The following is a 15,656-nucleotide window of genomic DNA, read 5'->3' as shown; positions in this document are numbered from 1 at the left end:
AACCAGACTTTAGAGGACAGTCTCTTACAGCTTACAGGGAATCATGAAGTTCATTAAGCTTAAATGCCCAACACAATACTTGAAACCCATGGTAAATTGGTGTACTTCTGCTTCAATTACATTTGATTATTCTTGTGATATGAATTCCATGATTACAGCTGTTGCAATTTGCTATTGGAGAGATACTTCTGCCTCCAAAAAGTGTGACTTGGAATTAAGAATATCCCAGATGATTTGTTCTGAGCTCACATTTGAGGGAGAGCAGTTGGTTTGGTGCCACTCTATTAAAGAAATTCAAAGCAGTGTGATAGGTGATGCGGGGTCGGTGAGCCAAGGAGTCGAAAGAAAGATTTCTTAGACTCTTAAGATCTGGCAGTAGTGCTCTTTTATTTAGAGAGTAGAATAGCATGGGGACAGGACCCATGGGCAGTCAGAGTTTCTGCTGCTGCTGCTTCTGCTGCCCCTGCTGGCATGGGGACAGGGCCCATGGGCAGGCAGAGCTGCTGATGTTGCCCCCGCTGGCATGGGGACAGGACCCATGGGCAGGCAGAGCTGGTGCGTGGGGACAGGACCCACGGGCAGTCAGAGCTCCTGCTGCTGCCCCGAGTTGAGGGTTAGGGCTAATTTTATAAGGCATGGGTATGTGAATCATCTCTTTACAAGACAAAGGAAAGAACATGAAAAAAAGTTAAAATGGTATCAGTCGCGTTGGGTGATCCCATGACTTTTAGACAAGAATCAAATCGGATTAAGTAAAGGTTAGAAAGGTTAGACACCACCACCCTAAACCAGTTACATGAGATTGCCAGACAGCAACCAACAGAGGTTCTTGCCTCCCCCATTAAGAATTTCTAGGGATAAGGTCATCTCTCTTCTTCTTCCTGGTACAGAGAGGGAGGCACCTTTTACAGATAGAGATTTACCTTACAAATGTAAATGTGTCCCAACAAGGGCAAGTTCCATTCCCCAGAGCCTCCTTCCCTGTCCCAGTTTATCGAAAGCAATCAGCCCAAAACAATCCTGATGCCAAAGAGACATATCCTGGGGTGGCCAATTTCGGGTCCCTACAAGGTCACCGCCTCTTCCTTCACAAACGCAAACGTCTCTCAGAAGGGCAAGCAAAATTCCAGTCCTCGGAGCCTGCTTCTCATCTGTAGTTTTAAAAGTAACCAGCCTAAAATCCTCATCAATAGGCAGAGCCCAGAGATTTGCAAGTGGAGAAAAGGAATGCTGTGGAAATTGTAATAAACTTGAACCCAAGGTCTACTGTGCAATAGTTGCATGACCTTGGAAAAGATGTGTCACCCTCCCATGAAGTTATATGAAAACACAATATTACAAACTACTGAGTGCTGACATACTTTTGTACAAACGGTCCCTTTTCCTAAGAATTTCCTCCTCCTTCTTGACAATGTTTTCTGAGTAAATTTATCTTTTTCCTTTACATTTCAACTCAAGCATTACCTCAAAAGTATACACTGTCTCTTGACTTCCCCTATTAGAGTTGACTACAAACATAACATCCTAAATAATAATGGCAACTTCTAACATTCATTAGTACCCTGCATGTAAAATGGTATAGTGTCAGTGGAATCTATATATCACATTTTAATTTAATTATTAGTCCACATGTCTGAATGTCCTACTAGATGCAAGTTTCTTACATACAAGAATTGTGTTGCTCAAATCTATACATGCAATATGTATATGTGCAATATACAGCACAGTGATAACACATAGTAGATACTCAATATTATATTTCTATCAGAGTAAAAGGAGTATAGTGATTATGGTGAGTATAGTGGTGCTTGTGCCCTCCATTTCATATAACTGTTATAAGTTCTTAAAATGATACCTATGAAAGTTTTGTGATAATTCTAACATGCAATACAAATGTTAGAATTTATTATAATCTCCCAACCAGAATAATCAAATCTACATGAAAATTCACATGGCTTCTCATTAAATCTTTGTGGCATCTATGTGCTGTTTATTAAAACAACAGGAACACATGTTCTGAAAATCTTTAATTCAGCTGATGAATAGAAAAACTTCTTTTATCCTAAGTTGAACAGTGAAAAGAGTGACCATATTTGGTTTTGGTAGGATGTAGGGTGTGGAGTGTAGAAAGATGAATAAAATGCTTTGAATCAAAATATACTTTTAAAATATATTTACATTGTTTACTCTGGATAAATTTGTGTTTTACGTAACTGAAATCCAGACTCTTCACCCTTTCCTGAAAAGGTTCAGCCCTACTCTCCTCTCAGAGCTCCACTCGCACAGCTTGCCTTCAGTCACCACACCTATCAAAGAAAAGATCTCCTGCTTTCTGATCTTGCTTCTACTGTTATAAGATACATCAACAAAGGTGAAGGTAGCATCCAGCTGCCTCCTTCATAATGGTGCAGGAGAACATAAAGCATCAGGAAAATCAGAGAAAAGGGGGTTGGTTGGGGGTGGGGAGCACAGGGAGAAAAAGCCTCTGCTACTGCAGCCCCAGAGCCAGGACACCTATGGTCATCATGCCTTACTACCCTTGCAAGCCTCAGAGACTTGGGACAGACTTTTTTCTACCATGCTCCACACGAACACACAGATGAAGAAAAAGGAGAGTACACACTGCCAAAAAGAAAAAAGATGAAATCCTCAGGACATGTAGATAAGGGATCCAGTCTTAGCACTGGTCTTCCAAGGATTGACTGAGGATTGTCACAATATCAATCACCAAATATTTACAAAAATGACTCATTTCCAGAGTTTTATTTTTGTCATTTGTTAAAGATATATTTTGTAGGAATAGACATAGAACTAGAAAAAGACAACTATTTTCTTTGGTGAGTATAAGCTCCCTGAGAGGAGAGATGGAAGGATCATTTACTTGTGTAAATAAGTTCTGTACCCTAGAATAGAACTTGGCACATAGTAGGGCATCGATAAATATTTGTTGAATAAAAATCAGTGAATGTATACCATTAAGAGGAAGACCATCATTAACTCAGAGACCAATTTCTCCCAGTAAAGAGCATCCCAAGAATCTATTTCTATCCGAAGGGTCAGGCTAGAGCAGATGGGGTCAGGCAGACTCCTCTCTCTGAGTTCTACCCAGTAACTCCAGTGTTGATCTTCAACCCCAGTGTGGATCAGAAGGACCCTGGAGCTGCAGAAGGTAGAATCTTTCTCTGGCTCTGTCATTCCCATCTACATGGCTCAAGTTTTCTTGGGTTTGAATAGGGTTCCACTTTCCTAACCTCAAAAGCACGAGGAGGCAAGCAGCTCACTCAGTGATTCTCAAACATCACTCCTTGGCGTATATCTGATGGCAGGGAAGAACCATGGCAAATGTCTGCAGGCTGCTGGCACAGACTTAAGTTAAGTATGGCAGTCAGTAGAGTTCTTCTGACATATTAACTTTTACTTATCCAAATCAGGCAAATTTCTTGTGGGATATTGTAATACGTAAGTATTTGTTTAATATCAAATAATTCTTATATACAAAATGTCTAAAAGCACACACATCCTCCTTGAGGCTGAGAGATATAAAGTCTCCTAGCTTGCTGCTTCATGTCTAGAATGTTGGGAAGCTCAGTGCTAAATCATCCCTCAAATCTCTTCTAGATCCTAAATTTCATGATTTTGCTTAACAAATTTGAATCAAATAACTTCTCTAATTTTTCCTTCAAACAGATGGATATTTCCTTCTATCTTGATATTCTAGTCTAAACATTGTTATTTGATGAGTTAAGGACACACTGGAATTATTCAGACTACTTCAGTAATTCCAAATGCAATAACCATCCTGCGTTGATAAAATTTGTTTCTTCCTAGCCACCCTGCCTTCAAATGCCTCATCTAAGGATCAAATCTTACTCTAAAATGTCAAATGGAAAAGATTTTCTCCAGATATGTTATTTTCCTTTTCAAAAAATATACCATTATTATTATATCTCAATATCCATATCAGCTAGTCCATTTATTCTTTACAGTAAGATGTTTTTAAAAAGTGTGGATAGAATTGTTATTCATTATTTCAAATTATCTTGGTTATACTAGCTATAGTTATATAATCACTAGAATATTGACTTTTGAAAATAAACAAATGTTTTCCATTTGTGAATTAATCCTCTATAGCTGAGGATTAAATGGTATTTTGCAATAGATATTATGCTGATATTGTCAAGTTCTACAAGTATGTAGCACTAATAGTGTATTTTAGGACTGGAGTTCCTAGAAATAATTATCTGGCATTCCTTATTCCATTCTTCCAAGTTTAAGAGTGGCCTGGATTACTTTGAGAGGCCAATGGGAGAGACTGTTTCAAGTCATTGGGGCAACTCTTTTGTCCCCACAGATGTCACAGAGAACTCGAAGTCAGAATAACCATATGAACTCTGGGACATAAAAGTATGAGCTAAAGCCTCAGACAATTGAATTCACCCAGACATTGTTAAAAGTAAAGGTAAAAACCCCACATGGAAGGATCATCTCAAGGATGTGTCTCTTGGGCATTACATGTGACAACTCAATTTTACAGAAAACAAAGTGCTAATAGTGGAACAATACTTCATCAACACACTGTCTTTCAGAGGAATAATTCCACAACAGATATGGAAATTAATCTGAAGGGTAACATAATCTCCATCCTTAAAACTGGCTATTCATATATTTTTGGCACTGCATGCCAAATTAAAACATGTTGAAACAAGACGTCAAAGAAACTTTCCCTAAACGTAACTTCGTTCATATCGATAGATCAATGGTAATCCAGTGCTTCCAACTACATGAATAGAATATTTCTTGATGGCAAGAAAGAATTAATACAACAAGCTTTGGGGGGAATTTTTAAAAAATAACATAAAAACAGAGGAAAACTTCACATATCTCTGGGCCTCAAACTACTAGAACACTGTACTTGAAAATAATTAGAGGGAGGTAGAGAAGCACTTCCCGAATGGGAAAGTGAAAACATGAAAAACTTTTCTCCTCCATAAAATCAGCAACAACACTGGAAAAATTATAAACTTTTCTAAATCTCTTTAGATTAACCATAACCTTTCAACAATCCGAGGAGCCTTTATCCAAGAAAAATGACTGAGTTGCATTTTCAACAAAAAAATTACAAGACATATAAAGAAATGAGAAACATAGAATAACATTCTCTATTCTCCACAGGAATAAAATAAGTCAACAGAAACTATCCCTGAGGATGTTCTTACGTTAGACTTACTAGAAAAAAACTTTAACTCAGCTGTCCAAAGAACTAAAGAAAGACATGTCTAAAGAACTAAAGGAAAGCATGAGAATGATGTCTTTACTAAATAGAGAAGATCAATAAAGTGATGGATACAATTTAAAAGAACCAAAAAGATTCTGAATTTAAAAGTACAGCTAAGATTTTTAAACATAATAGGGCAAATTTGAGATGGCAGATTTAAAAAATAGCAAACTTGAAGATAGATCAATAGAGATTATCCAATCTGAGACATAGAAAAGAATGAAGAAAAGTGAACAGACTTAGACTGTAGGGCATCAAACATCCCAACACTTGCATGATGGGAGTATTAGAGGAAGAGAAAAAAGGGGAGAATATTTGAAGAATTGCTGAAAACTTTCCAAATTTGAGGAAAAATGTTAATCTCTCAAACCAAGAAGCTTGACAAACTTCGAAAAGGATAAATTCAGAGGTATCTACACCTAGAGACATCATAATCAAAGTGTCAGGAGAAAAAGACAAAAATCTTGAAAGCAGCAAGAAAAACACAACTCATTACGTACAAGGGATTCTCAATGAGATTAACAGCTGGTTTACGAGAAACCACGACATATTCAAAGGGCAGAAAGAAAATTACTGTAAACTTAAAATTTTACATCTCAATAACCATCTTTAAAAAATGAGTGAGAAATTGAAACATTCCCAGATAAACAAAAACAGACAGTATGGTGCTAGCAGACTTGATCTATAAGAAATATTAAAAGAAAATCCTCTAGACTGAAATAAACGAATGCTAGTAACCACTCAAATCCACACGAAAAAATAAAGACCACTGGTAAATAAGTATATAAATAAATACAAGAAAAGTTATGAATGTATTTGTTTGTTTCTTCTATGTTATTTAAAAGATAGCTGAATATAAAAAAAATTCTAATACTATGCTGATATAGTTATTTATTTATTTACTTTTCTCTCTTTGTTTCTTTTTGAGGAAGATTAGCCCTGAGCTAACATCTGGCACCAGTCCTCCTGTTTTTATCTGAGGAAGACTGGCCCTGAGCTAACATCCGTGCCCATCTTCCTCTACTTTATATGTGGGACACCTGCCACAGCATGGCTTGTCAAGCGGTGCCATGTCTGCACCTGGGATCTGAACCAGCAAACCCCAGGCCGCCAAAGACGAATGTGAAAACTTAACTGCTGCAGCACTGGGATGGCTCCTAGTTATAATTTATTAAGATGTAATTTGTGTGACTATAATAACTCAAAAAAGAAGGAGAGAATAAAGTTATGTTAGAGAAAGGTTTTTGTATACAATCAAAATTAAATTGGTAGTATTCCAAACTAGATTGTTTTAAGTAAAGAAGCTAATAGCAATTTCTAGGACAAACATTAATTAAAAAATGAATAAATACAGTAAAGAAAAAAAGGGACTTAAAATGGCACTCTAGAAAATTTGTATTTAATATAAACAAGACAATAACGAGGAATGAGGAAAAAATGATAGACGCAAAAAAAGCAAAAAGCAGAAAGACAGAAATAACTCCAACCATATCAATAACATTACATTTGAATGGGTTGAACAATCCAATCAAAGGGCAGGGATCATCAGATATGATTTTTTAAAACAATTCCAACAACATGCTGTATAAAAAAGACACACTTTAGACTCAAAGACAAAAACGCATTAACACTGACGGATGGAAAACAAAATTTATATATAAAATGTAAATGATAACTTTAAGACAGCTAATGTAGCTATATTCATGTCAGTTGAAGTACATCTTAAGAAAAACAAGTGTCTAGAGACAAGGAACACATTTTATAATGATGAAAAAAGAGTCAATCTATCAGTAAGTAAGACAGAAATTATAAACGGATATACACCTAACAGAGCCTTAAAATATATGAAACAAAAACTGAGTTGTGAGAAATGTGAGGTTTAGCAATAATAGTTTGAGAAATCTATATCTGCTTTCAACAACTGATAAAATATTGGTCAGAAGATCAACAAGGAAATAGAAGATTTGAACAACACTATAAGCCAACAAGACCTAACAGATATTTATAGAAAAATTCACCTAATGGCAGCAGAATAATTCTTCTCAATGGCACATGAAACTATCCAGAATAGACACTATGCTAGCCATAAAACAAACCTCAATAAGTTTAAAAATACTGAAATCATAGAGGCCAGCCCAGTGGCGCAGCGGTTAAGTTTGCATGTTCCACTTTGGTGGCCCAGGGTTCACCGGTTCAGATCCCAGGTGTGAACATGGCACTGCTTGGCAAGCCATGCTGTGGTAGGTGGCCCACATATAAAGTAGAGGAAGATGGGCATGGATGTTAGCTCACGGCCAGTCTTCCTCAGCAAAAAGAGGAGGATTGGCAGCAGATGCTAGCTCAGGGCTAGTCTTCCTCAAAAAAAAAAAAATACTGAAATCATAAATGTTCTCTGATGACAATGAAGTTAGAAATCAATAATGTAAGAATTTGGAATAGCCACAAATCTGAAAATTAAACAACACCACACTCCTACATAACCAATGGGTCAAAGAAGAACTCAAAGGGAAACTAGAAAAATATTTCAAGATGAATAAAAAGGAACACACAACATACCAAAATGTATTAGATGCTGTGACATCAGTGGTTAGAGGGAATCTGATAGTTATAAATGCCTATATTAAAAAAAAAACATAATATTTGAGATAACTTAACCTTCCACCTTAAACTAGAAAGAGAAAATTAAGGTCAGAGAAAGCAGAAGGAAGAAAATAATCATGATTAGAACAGAAATAGATTAAATGTAAGTTTTTTCTCTTTTTAGTGCCTGAAGCTTTCCAAGTGATTTTAGCGTGTATCCAGCAAGAACAACTGGCTATCCAAGACCTATCCTGTGAATACGGTCAACACTCTATCTATTCAAACTCCAAAGGCTGAGAGCAGGTAAGGGAGGACCACTCAAAAGTCAGATGACTATTCTGTCACATCAAGGATCAATTAAGGCCTTGTGAAAATGACGTTTGTCCATTGTTTCAAGGTAACAAATTGGACTCCTCTTTCCTCTTGGTATACTTGCATATTCCACCCGATGGGGGCATAAGGAAGGATAAGATCTCCCCTGGACTCCAACTGACAAATGATTCAGAAAGTCAAATAGCAAGTTGGGAATCTGAACCAAGAGAACAATTTAGTGGCCACCTCCCACTTGCTCTCAAGAAGTTATCGTCTCTGTACTGAACATTAGATGATGGAGAAAGAGGCCTTTACTCCAGGGTGTGCCCTGATAGTATATCTTCTGTCACAGATTTCTCTGTCTATGAATTCACATCGTCATCAGGTTCTCTTGAATTAGAATATATTTTTAATGTCAACTGGAATATTTTTTCTAAAGCAAAATGCATTTCCAGCTTCATGAATATATACATTGGGACATTAAGCCAAAAAGTTTACTTTTTTTTCTCTTTTGTTTCCATCTAGTACCCTGACGAGTATATCATGAAGAGAAATGCTTCAATCATATTGTATAATCACGCATTTTCCAGACATCAGACGGTATTCTAGGACTGCTTTCCTAATCATTGGCACATCCATTTACCACCTCAATATGACTTGAAATATCTCTGATTTGTAACCTAGCAGTGTTTTATCTAGGAAGTCATGAGTTTGATGTTCTATTTATGCAATTAAATTTTTTTCTAAATTCACGTGTTTATATAAATACACCTGTACCAATAAAAATACACCAGTAACCCACTCTCCAATTGGGAAAACATCAGTCTTGCCCCTATTTTATGTCGTGTTCTAAAGATCTAATGTCATGCTCCCAATGCAAGGATACTCTAATATGGTCAATCAAATTTGTGGATTTCTTCCAGCTTTGCCACTCACTCTTGCTTTGACTTTGGCTCTGCCTGGTCAGGCCAATTTCCATCCCACTGACTTTGTGTTCAGACTTTTTCTCTCTGCCTCATCCCTATGAGATGTTGACTCTATTGAGCAGCTTGCCTCATTTTTTTATTTGCAACTCCTCATCTTGACTATGAGTTCCATCCACTTAATTTTATTCCTAGATCTTGCTCATCTTGGTGGTAAAAATGAGAGGAAATCAGACACATATCACTCACAAAACACCACCAACTATGAAAGTCAGCTAGGCACTCACACCTGCCTGGCAGCCATGGATAGGGCTTAGGAATCAGACTTTGTGTATAGAAGGTATTTTCAAAAAGATGCTTAAGTCATCTAAGAATCAGATTTATCATGTGAAAAAATGAAGACATCAGTACGTGCTTGATGGGGTTGATATAAGATATAACTGAGCAAGTGTGCTATGTTCATACTACACTACTAGTCACAGGAAAGAATAAATAATAAAATTATGTATTGTTATGATTAAGATGGATTACTCTATTATTACTTTTACAACTAGAACGGGATGATTAAATCAGTCCCGAACACTTTATCTAGCTCATTCTGGAGTATATAAAGAACTTTCCTGCTGGCTTGCTCTGTCCTGCCCTCTGATTTCATCTGGGATCTGCGTCTATTGGTTGTGGCTGGAGAGCCATGGTTTTTTTGTTTGTAGTTTAATAGAATGGCAGCAATTTTCCCAAAAAGTCATGAGATCTGTTTCTGAGATCTGTTTTTAAGAACATCTTAAAGAACACCTTAAAAACAATGGAAAAACAAAAGCCATTTTTTGGAATTTTTCCATCTAAGTTGAACATTGTTAACCAGGACCTGAAACTCAGGAAGTGAGCCTGATGAGACAGACACCAGTAAGGAGCTGAAGAGATATCACAAAGTAAACCAGAGACACAGATCCTACCGATGAATACAGACTTGAAAGGTGACAAAGAGAGAATAAGCTCAGTGACAGAGGCATAAGGAGCAAAAGGAGACTCGGCCTTGAAGGCTACTGAGAGAAGGACTTAAGATCTTTCTAGAAGCACCTGTTTTCTCCTGTGCTGCTACTCACCTAACTCACAGCATTAATTCCATGTTCACTAATCTGTATCTGTTCTACTATCATTCCTTATTGATCTTATTGTTGAGGTCTGTGATGATTCCCTGGCTTTGATATCATCTTATTTGCCCATCTTTTTTCACCTAACAAATAAGGAATTGTTTATATTCCCATATTCTGCTTTCTCAGAGCACATACATATCCTTAGGTGCCCTGGTCTGGGAGAGAAGAGGTAGATTACACTAATAAAAGCTGGGGTCAGGGGCCACCCAGAGGCACAGCAGCTAAGCTCACATGTTCCACTTTGGCAGCCTGGGGTTGACCTGTTCAGATCCCTGGTACAGACATGGCACAGCTTGTCAATCCATGCTGTGGCAGGCATCCCACATATAAAGTAGAGGAAGATGGACATGGATGTTAACTCAGGGCCAGTCTTCCTCAGCAAAAAGAGAAGGATTGGTGACAGATGTTAGCTCAGGGCTAATCTTCCTCAGAATAAAAGAAAACTGGAGTGAGAGGCCCCTGCAAAGTGAGTAAGCAGAATGGATAAGGTCCTTGATGATCAAGTGAAGGGCTCATTCCTTAAACCCAGAGGCATAAAGTCCAAGAGAATTTGCCTGAGGACTTCCCTGTGAATGAAAAATTGCTTAAAAGTAGAGAACAGCAATATATGTTATCTCTGTGGTTATTTGGCTGGCACATACAGAGGCAGACAAGGTACAAGTACTCAGGGGGTGGGTATTTACCATGTTAAATTCATCATCCAGATGTAGAGGCTGAAGCCCTGAAAGCAGCTTAAGAAGAGCAGGGTAGCCAACGAAGAACGTGCGGCTCTGGAATCGACAAATCGAGTTTTGTCTTAGTCTGACACTTACCAGCTTTGTGCAAAGGAGCCTACTTATTTATCCATTCTGAACTCGTTTCCTCATGAGTATTACTAACTGCATTTTACTAAATTGAAGATATTAAAGGAGGAGATATTTGTGAATATGCTTCATAAACTGCAAGTATTAGGTACATAGCATATTTGGTTCATAAAAGAACAGGTATTGTTGAAATTTCAGGGAGGTTTATCTTTCTGATGATGTCAGCAAAGGAGGTCTTAATGCCTTTCCTTTGGTCTTACAGTCCTACCCCAATGTAGCAATGCTTATATTTCACATTTTCTTACGTTAGGCAAGTGTTTTGTAATACTTTACAAGGCTGATGTATAAGCAAACACACAGCCAAGAAACCTTTGAAAAACTGCCTTGACGTTGTAATGGGGAAAAAAGTTTTTATGGAGATAGAAGCTTTGCCTTTTGGCCAACAGAAATGATACCGAGATACTTTAGAATACGATGGGTAAACAGGTAATTTCACAAAATATTAGCGAGACCTACTGTTCTATTTTCAGACAATTTTCCTTTTGCTCACGGAATAAGGGGCAGCCCAAGAAATAAGACCACAGATTACGCCACCCAGAATTCTGACTTTACTCATGGGACCAAGCTGTTTTTCTGTTTTGCTTTTCTTTTAAGGGCCTCCCCAGTACCCCCTCCTCCTCGTTTGTTCAAGTTCCTGCTCACTTTTGCCACAGAAGACCAATGGATCTTGCAGACTATAGATATAGCCGATTTCAGCAGGAATTAAAAACTCAGCACAGAGAAAAATTAGAGATAAGGAGGAAGAAAAAAGTTTTTCTTTCTTTTGAAATGATCTTTCTCTTCATTCCTGTTTCGCTTAAGTTGGGGAATTCCCAGCAACCCATCATGGAGGACCGCGTCCAGTTGAGTTTTAAAATTTCAGGAGATGGGCCTCTTACAATTCCTTGTGGGACCTCATTCACTTATAGAAGGGAGCTAAATGTTAGGAAGTCTTCCTTGTTACAACATTTCTGTGTTCAATTTCTTGATGTAAATTTTTCTTTACTCGATTTCACCAAATAAATCAGTTAAATTTTAAAAAGTGAGAAAAAGAAATTAAGAGGTGGGGATTTTTGTCATTGGGAGGAAAGTTTAGGAGTGGACAGTAGCAGAATATCCTTAAACAAACAAGAGGAAGAGAGGAGGAGAAAGTGACAGTGAGTATGAAGAAGAGCTAATCAAACCGAGGAGGCAGCAGTATCTAGATCAACAGCAACCTTCCGCCCTTTCTCTGGGCTCTCCCTGAGCTGAAATGTGCCTCAAGGTAGTGATGGCAGTAATTTGAATTTTCAGCTACTTGATTTCAAATTGATATTTAATCCATTAAAAATATCCATTGCTACCTATGTTATCCACATAACTAAGATTTGAACAAAAGTCCAGTGAGAGGGCAGTTGGGGGACGTGAACAAAGAAAGTAGTTTGACTTTGCTCCACATTATGAAATAGCTGTTGCTTTCTTGAAGACTCTACACACCCTGCCCCCACTTCTGCCTCCCTCTCTGGAGATCAGTTGAACACTGGGTCCTCAGAGAAACGGATGTCTGAAACTAACAAGAAGAAGACAGGCAGCCCACCAGAGTACTCTATAGTCTCCAGAAGCAAAAGAAAATCAGATTTTTCCACTTCCTATATGTCAAGATGGTCAACAGGAGAAATTCTAGATAGATAAGTTTAAAAGCGTAGATGCCATTTTCAGGTCTTTTGGGAGATGGGTTCCAAAAGAAGAAAAGACATTATCATTATTACTTGCTCCACATCATAAGACCTCCATAGTCCTTACCCTTTATAGTAGTTCTAATTAAACACTTTCACACAGGTAAATATGTCATTCCAATTAGACTGTGAACTCTAAGAGAATGGAAACCTTTTCTCTTTTGTGTACTATTATATCTCAGGCACCTAGACCGGTGCTTGGTACACAGTGGATATGCCATACAATTATGTTGGACAAATGACTTCCTATGTTGTTAAAAATAGGCTCATCCTAACATTGTATCAGGCAGTAGAAATGACCAAATGGAAACTGCTCAAATTCAGAAATCTATACATAGCTTTTCCAAGATATTAGAACTATTACCACCTATCTGCTCCAAGATAAATTAAAAAATTTTTCCAAGTGAAATTTAGTTTGTTGTATTTTTTTAAAATCAACATACTCTAAGAGTCTCACAAGTGCCTTTGAATGGGTTCTGAATTTTGTAAGAACACCTGTTTAGAAACACATCCCCCTACATGCACAAAACACAACCTTAAACAGAAATCTAATAATTATTCTTTTCCAGGCCATTCTTTCCATTTTCTCCTGGGGGTTTCCTTGCCTTCTAAGTAAGAGAGAGAGAGAGCACAGAAATGCATATACAGACATAAATAGATGTATATTTGGAAATGCGTACACATCTTTTCAAAGTATAAATTCACTAAGCAGCAATGTATATCTTTCTTTACATTTGTTTCCCTGCAGCAAGTACACTGTTAAATACTGCTTACATAAATACTTAAGAGTAACAACCATAGCAAAGTAAGAGGTCCTCAGATTACCCTTATAGAGCAGGTTTCTAACTATGACATTTAAATTCAAGTCTACTTTTGGATTACAAGAGTGATTTCCTGGTATTGCATAGGTAAGCAGAAGTCACCAATCATTCAGAAGCTGCATCACTCAAAGTCATGAATAAATGGAGCTAGTGAATAGAGAATCCAGTGGTTGCAGGTGTCACTGTAATGAATGTCTAATGTGACTTCTTTTGAATGAAAGGACACTGTTCCTGAGGCACCAAGGGAGAGAGACATATAAACACTGGGAGAAATGAAAATAAATTTGTTGTAATGATGTCCCAAGAGGAAAACATAGGGGCTTAGAAAACATAAGCAGAACTGTAATTATTCTCATTGTGTTAAGGTTAAGTTGGTGAAGTTTCTCACACAAACTAGGGTAGAAAGGTGAAGACACAAGAAAGCAGAATTGGAAACAGAAGCGTATGTTCACAACTTTTCCAAACACTCTGAGTTGAACATCAGTTTCAACCACAGATAACATAATGGCTTAAACTGAACTGCTAAGTTCAAGACCGAACGGGCCCAAGAGGAAGTGACCTGAAAAGGGGAGGAGAGTCAGGCTGGGTCCAGGTGGGCTGGGTGAATCGAACCACGTCTCACCTCCTACCTGCTATCCTTCACCACTTCCTCCCCAAATGCCTGTAGTCTCTTCTCTCTTGAAGTCTAACTGCTCTGTCAATTTCGCTCACAAGGCCCTGAGATTCTATAGCTTTCCGTAACTGTAGTAGATGTCATAATTTCACTGGGAACTAAAGAAGCTGAAACTTTTGTTCCTAAGTTTGTACCTATAAATGTCACAATTTTGTTTAAAATAGGGGTGCCAAATTGAGCTTTAGGCCTCACCAACCCTGAATCCCCTGCTCTATTCCCACATAAAAGCTTTTCTCATAGTGACTGTGGGGAATACAAAAAAGCACCAGAGAAAGTGTCTTCTTGCCCTCCCCTTCTCTACTTCCAGCCTCCCAACTCTCTCTAAGGCCCTTGGAAAGGACAGAAGAAGAACATTAGATAGCTGAGTCCTCATCTTCTCAGAGTGGTTTACTCTATTTGAATATGAGGGAGAATTAGAAGCACACATTAGATTCTTTGGAGAGAGCATAAAAGATTAATATCTTTGCATTCCCATAAATCGAGATAGGACTGCAGGACCTTACTCTTTGGGGGAAAGAGTTAAGTAGGAAAATTAGATAATGAAGAAATTCTAAAAGCTAGCAGAAGAGCAAACAGATGATTTTCCCTAGCCAAAGTTACTGGGATGTTTTAAATGGGCTATAGAGCAAAACATATTAAATTACTGGGCATGTCCCTTAGTAGTCAGCAAAAACTAAAACAAGAGTTGTGTTTTTTTCATTGGTTGTCTGGTTTCTGTTTAAAACAGACAGTTGACAAAAAGAGCTAAGAAAATGTGTAAAACCACTGACAGCACCAAGACAGTAAACTGAAGGTAAAAACCATCAATTTCAAATGAAGAAATGAGATGAGAGCAGATAGATTCCTGAGCGCCCAGTGAGATGCTGCGATCATTAATGCTGGGATGCTGAGAGAATATTTTCAAAACTTTTCAAACTGTCAAAAATTTTGGCTATGAATTCAAAATACGTACCTGTTGTAGGCCAGTTACTGAGTCCTGAAATTATGAGTGTCACCCAACCCCCATTCCATCCATCCCAGTCACCCTCATTCATCTTAATCTGGGGTGTTGACTTATCAAATATACCAAATTACCAAATAGCAACTTACATCATGGTAAGCACTTGGCTGAAAAGGCAACTTGTATCCCCCACCCTTCCCACAACATGCATGTGCTTATTTTTCCCATGTTTTTTTCATGTTTCTTTTAAAATAATTTAGAATCTTTTTTGAGTTTGTTTTCTACTTTTCCCATAAGTTTGGAAGATCTGTGACAAAAGAACTAGCCATTCTATTTCTTTCACTGTTCTCAAATTAACTCAATTTAATATCTATTGTGCAGGAATTACTCTGTGATCCTTTTTCTATTGTTCTGCTAATGT

The 15,656-nt window shown here is 37.7% G+C and overlaps 1 long non-coding RNA gene across 1 annotated transcript in view; it reads left to right on the top strand.

Moving 5' to 3' along the window:
* LOC139080980 (uncharacterized) overlaps positions 1-13,195 on the top strand; it is a 32,860-nt gene extending 19,665 nt beyond the window's left edge. The window contains exons 4-5 of the long non-coding RNA XR_011535883.1: positions 8,040-8,158; positions 8,693-13,195. This is a non-coding gene — a long non-coding RNA (uncharacterized lncRNA). The remainder of the gene's footprint in view (positions 1-8,039; positions 8,159-8,692) is intronic.
* The last annotated feature ends 2,461 nt before the right edge of the window (positions 13,196-15,656 follow it).

Source organism: Equus przewalskii, chromosome 1, assembly GCF_037783145.1.
Source record: "Equus przewalskii isolate Varuska chromosome 1, EquPr2, whole genome shotgun sequence".
Classification (NCBI taxonomy): Eukaryota; Metazoa; Chordata; class Mammalia; order Perissodactyla; family Equidae; genus Equus; species Equus przewalskii.
The sequence above is the reverse complement of the archived record's forward strand: the minus strand, read 5'-3'. Positions and strand labels throughout refer to the sequence as shown.